The sequence below is a fragment of the Lolium perenne genome, chromosome 1, assembly GCF_019359855.2.
Source record: "Lolium perenne isolate Kyuss_39 chromosome 1, Kyuss_2.0, whole genome shotgun sequence".
In the NCBI taxonomy this organism is placed as follows: domain Eukaryota; kingdom Viridiplantae; phylum Streptophyta; class Magnoliopsida; order Poales; family Poaceae; genus Lolium; species Lolium perenne.
The window spans coordinates 51,577,607-51,584,773 of record NC_067244.2 but is presented as its reverse complement, the minus strand read 5'-3'; positions in this window follow the sequence as shown (position 1 = coordinate 51,584,773).

Genomic DNA, 7,167 nt, shown 5'->3' with positions numbered 1-7,167 from the left:
TTGGGAGAAATAATATAGAAGAATTCTTCAACCATGTTAGTACCGTTGACGATTTTGAGGATAGACACTTGGTAGACCTTGCCCCTACCTATGAAATTGCTGCTGCTGCTTTAGTTCGCATGTTGGAAACTAAATTTGTTAATCTCAATCCTATAATCCAACACATGTTTCTCACACTTGGTGATATGGAAGAAGGGGAAAAGAAAGATTTTGTTTTAGAAACCCTTCTTAGAGAATTTGGTGGTATAGCGAGAGAGGCTAGAAAGGTCTTTGCTAAATTTAATATGATTGGTTCTTACACCAATTTTGTTAGTCTCCTTGAAAATATGGATATGGATAGAATAAAGTACACTAATAATATTAATGATGGAGGGGAGATCAAAGCACCAATACCATGTAAACTCTTAGCTATGAATGATGCACTAGAAAATAACTATGCTTGGCTTGTTCCTGAAAATTTGTTTGATGAGAGTAGCACGCCTAAGACTAATGAAAAGGGAGATGCTAAAACTTATGTGTCTAATATACTATGCCTGGTTGAGAAAACTCCACACCCCGCTGAGAATGCACCACCCTTTGATAATACTTGATACACACTTTCTGCGCCTAGCTGAAAGGCGTTAAAGAAAAGCGCTTATGGGAGACAACCCATGTTTTTACCTACAGCACTTTGTTTTTATTTTGTGTCTTGGAAGTTGTTTACTACTGTAGCAACCTCTCCTTATCTTAGTTTAGTGTTTTATTGTGCCAAGTAAAGCCGTTGATAGAAAAGTTCATACTAGATTTGGATTACTGCGCAGAAACAGATTTCTTTGCTGTCACGAATCTGGGCTGTTTTCCCTGTAGGTAACTCAGAAAATTATACCAATTTACGTGAGTGATCCTCAGATATGTACGCAACTTTCATTCAATTTGAGCATTTTCATTTGAGCAAGTCTGGTGCCTCGATAAAATTCGTCAATACGAACTGTTCTGTTTTGACAGATTCTGCCTTTTATTTCGCATTGCCTCTTTTGCTATGTTGGATGAATTTCTTTGATCCATTAATGTCCAGTAGCTTTATGCAATGTCCAGAAGTGTTAAGAATGATTGTGTCACCTCTGAATATGTTAATTTTTATTGTCGCTAACCCTCTAATGAGTTGTTCTAAGTTTGGTGTGGAGGAAGTTTTCAAGGATCAAGAGAGGAGTATGATGCAACATGATCAAGGAGAGTGAAAGCTCTAAGCTTGGGGATGCCCCGGTGGTTCACCCCTGCATATTCTAAGAAGGCTCAAGCATCTAAGCTTGGGGATGCCCAAGGCATCCCCTTCTTCATCGACAACATTATCAGGTTCCTCCCCTGAAACTATATTTTTATTCCATCACATCTTATGTGCTTTTCTTGGAGCGTCGGTTTGTTTTTGTTTTTTGTTTTGTTTGAATAAAATGGATCCTAGCATTCACTTTATGGGAGAGAGACACGCTCCGCTGTAGCATATGGACAAGTATGTCCTTAGTTTCTACTCATAGTATTCATGGCGAAGTTTCTTCTTCGTTAAATTGTTATATGGTTGGAATTGGAAAATGATACATGTAGTAATTGCTATTAATGTCTTGGGTAATGTGATACTTGGCAATTGTTGTGCTCATGTTTAAGCTCTTGCATCATATACTTTGCACCCATTAATGAAGAAATACATAGAGCATGCTAAAATTTGGTTTGCATATTTGGTTTCTCTAAGGTCTAGATAATTTCTAGTATTGAGTTTGAACAACAAGGAAGACGGTGTAGAGTCTTATAATGTTTTCAATATGTCTTTTATGTGAGTTTTGCTGCACCGGTTCATCCTTGTGTTTGTTTCAAATAAGCCTTGCTAGCCTAAACCTTGTATCGAGAGGGAATACTTCTCATGCATCCAAAATACTTGAGCCAACCACTATGCCATTTGTGTCCACCATACCTACCTACTACATGGTATTTTCCGCCATTCCAAAGTAAAATTGCTTGAGTGCTACCTTTAAAATTCCATCATTCACCTTTGCAATATATAGCTCATGGGACAAATAGCTTAAAAACTATTGTGGTATTGAATATGTAATTATGCACTTTATCTCTTATTAAGTTGCTTGTTGTGCGATAACCATGTTCACTGGGGACGCCATCAACTATTCTTTGTTGAATTTCATGTGAGTTGCTATGCATGTTCGTCTTGTCTGAAGTAAGAGCGATCTACCACCTTATGGTTAAGCATGCATATTGTTAGAGAAGAACATTGGGCCGCTAACTAAAGCCATGATCCATGGTGGAAGTTTCAGTTTTGGACAAATATCCTCAATCTCATATGAGAAAATTATTAATTGTTGTTACATGCTTATGCATAAAAGAGGAGTCCATTATCTGTTGTCTATGTTGTCCCGGTATGGATGTCTAAGTTGAGAATAATCAATAGCGAGAAATCCAATGCGAGCTTTCTCCTTAGACCTTTGTACAGGCGGCATAGAGGTACCCCTTTGTGACACTTGGTTAAAACATGTGCATTGTGATGATCCGGTAGTCCAAGCTAATTAGGACAAGGTGCGGGCACTATTAGTATACTATGCATGAGGCTTGCAACTTGTAAGATATAATTTACATGATACATATGCTTTATTACTACCGCTGACAAAATTGTTTCATGTTTTCAAAATCAAAGCTCTAGCACAAATATAGCAATCGATGCTTTTCCTCTATGGAGGACCATTCTTTTACTTTCAATGTTGAGTCAGTTCACCTATTTCTCTCCACCTCAAGAAGCAAACACTTGTGTGAACTGTGCATTGATTCCGACATACTTGCTTATTGCACTTATTATATTACTCTATGTTAACAATATCCATGAGATATACATGTTAAAGTTGAAAGCAACCGCTGAAACTTAATCTTCCTTTGTGTTGCTTCAATGCTTTTACTATGAATTATTGCTTTATGAGTTAACTCTTATGCAAGACTTATTGATGCTTGTCTTGAAGTGCTATTCATGAAAAGTCTTTGCTTTATGATTCACTTGTTTACTCATGTCATATACGTTGTTTTGATCGCTGCATTCACTACATATGCTTTACAAATAGTATGATCAAGGTTATGATGGCATGTCACTCCAGAAATTATCTGTGTTATCGTTTTACCTGCTCGGGACGAGCAGAACTAAGCTTGGGGATGCTGATACGTCTCCGACGTATCGATAATTTCTTATGTTCCATGCCACATTATTGATGTTATCTACATGTTTTATGCACACTTTATGTCATATTCGTGCATTTTCTGGAACTAACCTATTAACAAGATGCCGAAGTGCCGATTCTTTGTTTTCTGCTGTTTTTGGTTTCAGAAATCCTAGTAACTAAATATTCTCGGAATTGGACGAAATCAACGCCCAGGGTCCTATTTTGCCACGAAGCTTCCAGAAGTCCGAAGAGGAGACGAAGAGGGGCCACGAGGGGGCCACACCCTAGGGCGGCGCGGCCCCCCCTTGGCCGCGCGGCCATGTGGTGTGGGGCCCTCGTGCCGCCTCCTGACCTGCCCTTCCGCCTACTTAAAGCCTCCGTTGCGAAACCCCCAGTACCGAGAGCCACGATACGGAAAACCTTCCAGAGACGCCGCCGCCGCCAAACCCATCTCGGGGGATCCAGGAGATCGCCTCCGGCACCCTGCCGGAGAGGGGAATCATCTCCCGGAGGACTCTACGCCGCCATGGTCGCCTCCGGAGTGATGTGTGAGTAGTCTACCCCTGGACTATGGGTCCATAGCAGTAGCTAGATGGTTGTCTTCTCCCCATTGTGCTATCATTGTCGGATCTTGTGAGCTGCCTAACATGATCAAGATCATCTATCTGTAATTCTATATGTTGCGTTTGTTGGGATCCGATGAATAGAGAATACTTGTTATGTTGATTATCAAAGCTATGTTTATGTGTTGTTTATGATCTTGCATGCTCTCCGTTATTAGTAGATGCTCTGGCCAAGTTGATGCTAGTAACTCCAAGAGGGAGTATTTATGCTCGATAGTGGGTTCATGTCTCTGTGAATCTGGAGGGGTGACAAGAACCTCTAAGGTTATGGATGTGCTGTTGCCACTAGGGATAAAACATTGGTGCTATGTTCAAGGATGTAGTCACTAATTACATTACGCGCAATACTTAATGCAATTGTCTGTTGTTAGCAACTTAATACTGGAGGGGGTTCGGATGATAACCTGAAGGTGGACTTTTTAGGCATAGATGCATGCTGGATGGCGGTCTATGTACTTTGTCGTAATGCCCAATTAAATCTCACTATACTCATCATAATATGTATGTGCATGGTCATGCCCTCTTTATTTGTCAATTGCCCAACTGTAATTTGTTCACCCAACATGCTGTTTATCTTATGGGAGAGACACCTCTAGTGAACTGTGGACCCCGGTCCAATTCTCTATACTGAAATACAATCTCTTGCAATCTTGTTCTACTGTTTTTACGCAAACAATCATCTTCCACACAATACGGTTAATCCTTTGTTACAGCAAGCCGGTGAGATTGACAACCTCACTGTTTCGTTGGGGCAAAGTACTTTGGTTGTGTTGTGCAGGTTCCACGTTGGCGCCGGAATCCCTGGTGTTGCGCCGCACTACATCCCGCCGCCATCAACCTTCAATGTGCTTCTTGGCTCCTCCTGGTTCGATAAACCTTGGTTTCTTTCTGAGGGAAAACTTGCTGCTGTGCGCATCATACCTTCCTCTTGGGGTTCCCAACGAACGTGTGAGTTACACGCCATCAGGCTGCTGCGCTAGCTGGCAAGGTAAGCCACTCTCTTCTCTTTTTCACTTTTCTATTTTATTTTCTTATTTACTATATTTTTACTTGTTGTTTGAATTCAAGTTTTGAATTCTTCTCTGTTTTTTTTACAGGTTCTAAAGTATTTGAATATTTATATGACTTGATAATAATGCTCACTGCATTGTTTTTTATTTAACAAATATTTAATTTATAATTAAATTTGTGTTCTTATGAGGCACAATTCAAAATTCAAAATAGATATGAATTTAGGGTTCATCTCAATTTCTTTTAATTTAGGAACCAAAACTGTTTACATGATTTTAAATTTAGAAAATATGCATGGTGAACATATTATTAGGTTTAATTCATGTGATTACCCACATTAGTTGTTCATATTTACTTTAATTATGGCTAGAGTTTAAAATAAATGATATTGAGGATGGAATTGGATCATGATTTTAAGTGGAGAATTGTTTCTAAGGGTTTAAACATATGATTTGATAAACTCTATATTTAATAATCTTGCTTAGCAACTTCTAGCTTGAATTACTTAGAATAATTCCCAAGCTCATCATTGGTTAATTCATTTGCTAAGGTGATGGTCCAAACTATGATATATTTTCCTAGTTGGTTAACTAAACAATTTACTTGGAATACCACATAGAATAGGGTATGGATTTCACTCTACTCACTTAAATATCATTTAAGTTTAAGTATAACTAGTTTGGTTTATACTTGTGATCTATGATACACAAGTTAGGACATATTATTTTATGTGGAGTGGATCCTATGTGAAAGGGTTTAGGGTTTTTCATACTCTTCACTAAATTGAAATATAAATAGGCATGAGGCATGGCAGGGTTCTACTTATAATCCTAATTAATACATGGATTAAAATTCAAATGTGGTCTAGGGTTTTAGTGGTAATCACCCAAGTGATACACAACTAGGATTAGTACTTCTCTAGTATTCTTGTATGGACATGTCTATGGTTAGTATTATAACTTCTCTCACTTCTCAATGTCTTGGAATATCCTAAGGTCCTACTCAAGAGATGATGATATGATCCTCTAAATATATGGTTTGCCTAGGACTTCTACCTTGGTATCTTTTGTAGCTTATTCTTCAGGAAATCTGATAAACCTGCATCTTGTGGTATGCCTCCACCTCCTAGCTTCTTCATCTTGATCCTAGCTAATGTATGGAGTGACTCTATGTGTTTTATACCTTGTATCATGGTAATAGATGAGAAAATGGATGAAGGGTGTGGCTCTATTTATAGGCTTGGGCAAGCTCTAGTATCATGACACATAGGTGGTGACTCTTGTTTTGGTTTGATGAGTAAGGTGCTTGGTTGTCATGCCCTCCTCCATAGCAATCCTTTGAGCATGAGGTGGCAAAGCTTGGGATGCAAGTCATGTAGATATTTTCATCCTATGTGGCATAGATATTATCCTCTCATATGATTTATTTTTGGATAGCCAAGTGGCATTTGTTACTAAATATCTTGTGGATGGTTTTATTATTGTTGATGAGTCACTAAATCATATTTGATTGGATTTATATTATAATATTGGTCAAAAGGTCAAGGTTGAGGGTTATTCCTCAATTTTGGATAGTTGGTGTTTGATTTCACCAAGGCATGATCATATGAGTTTCAAAATACTCATAGTTAGTTTTATTCAAATAGTTTGAACTATAATTCGTAATGTAAACGGATTTAGTTTTATGATATTCCATATATTTAATAAGTTATGATTTAAATAAGAATGTGTGGATTTTATGCACTTTATACCTTGTGGTTTACCTTATTTGGTAATAAGTTTAGAAGTGAATTAAATTACACACAAAGGTAGTTGCTAACTTTTAAGTGTTAATAAGTTAGGGTTTGATTCTTAAAGAATGTGTTGCTGTAAATCTAATTCCATTTGATCTAATCCCTAGATCAAATCATCTCTACCAAAAACAAGGTTTTAGCAAAGATCACAGTGAAGTTTATAACGCTTGACTTGATGATCTACTTCAATTCCAGCAAGTCGAGTGAAACTTCAGTTAGTGTGGTAAGTTTTATTTGAAAGTGCGAAAATTCCCCGGATTTTCTATGCATCAATGCAATGCACACTTTGGTGTTCTCTCATTTTTTGCCTCTAAACCTGGGATATTACAAGGGGTCCTCCTTCGGTGGGTCGAGCCGCCCCCGCACCCGCTCATCTATGATAGCTCGGAGAAGGAGGACGCCATCGTCGCGCGGGAGCCGACGTTCTCCGCGGGAGATTACGTCCACGACTCCGATGAGGAGGAAGTCGTCATCGCGCAGGTGGCTGCGATCACGAAGGCGGAGGCACGCGCTCGCTGGCGCCGGGAGGAGACCGATGCCGTCCGCAAAGTCAGGG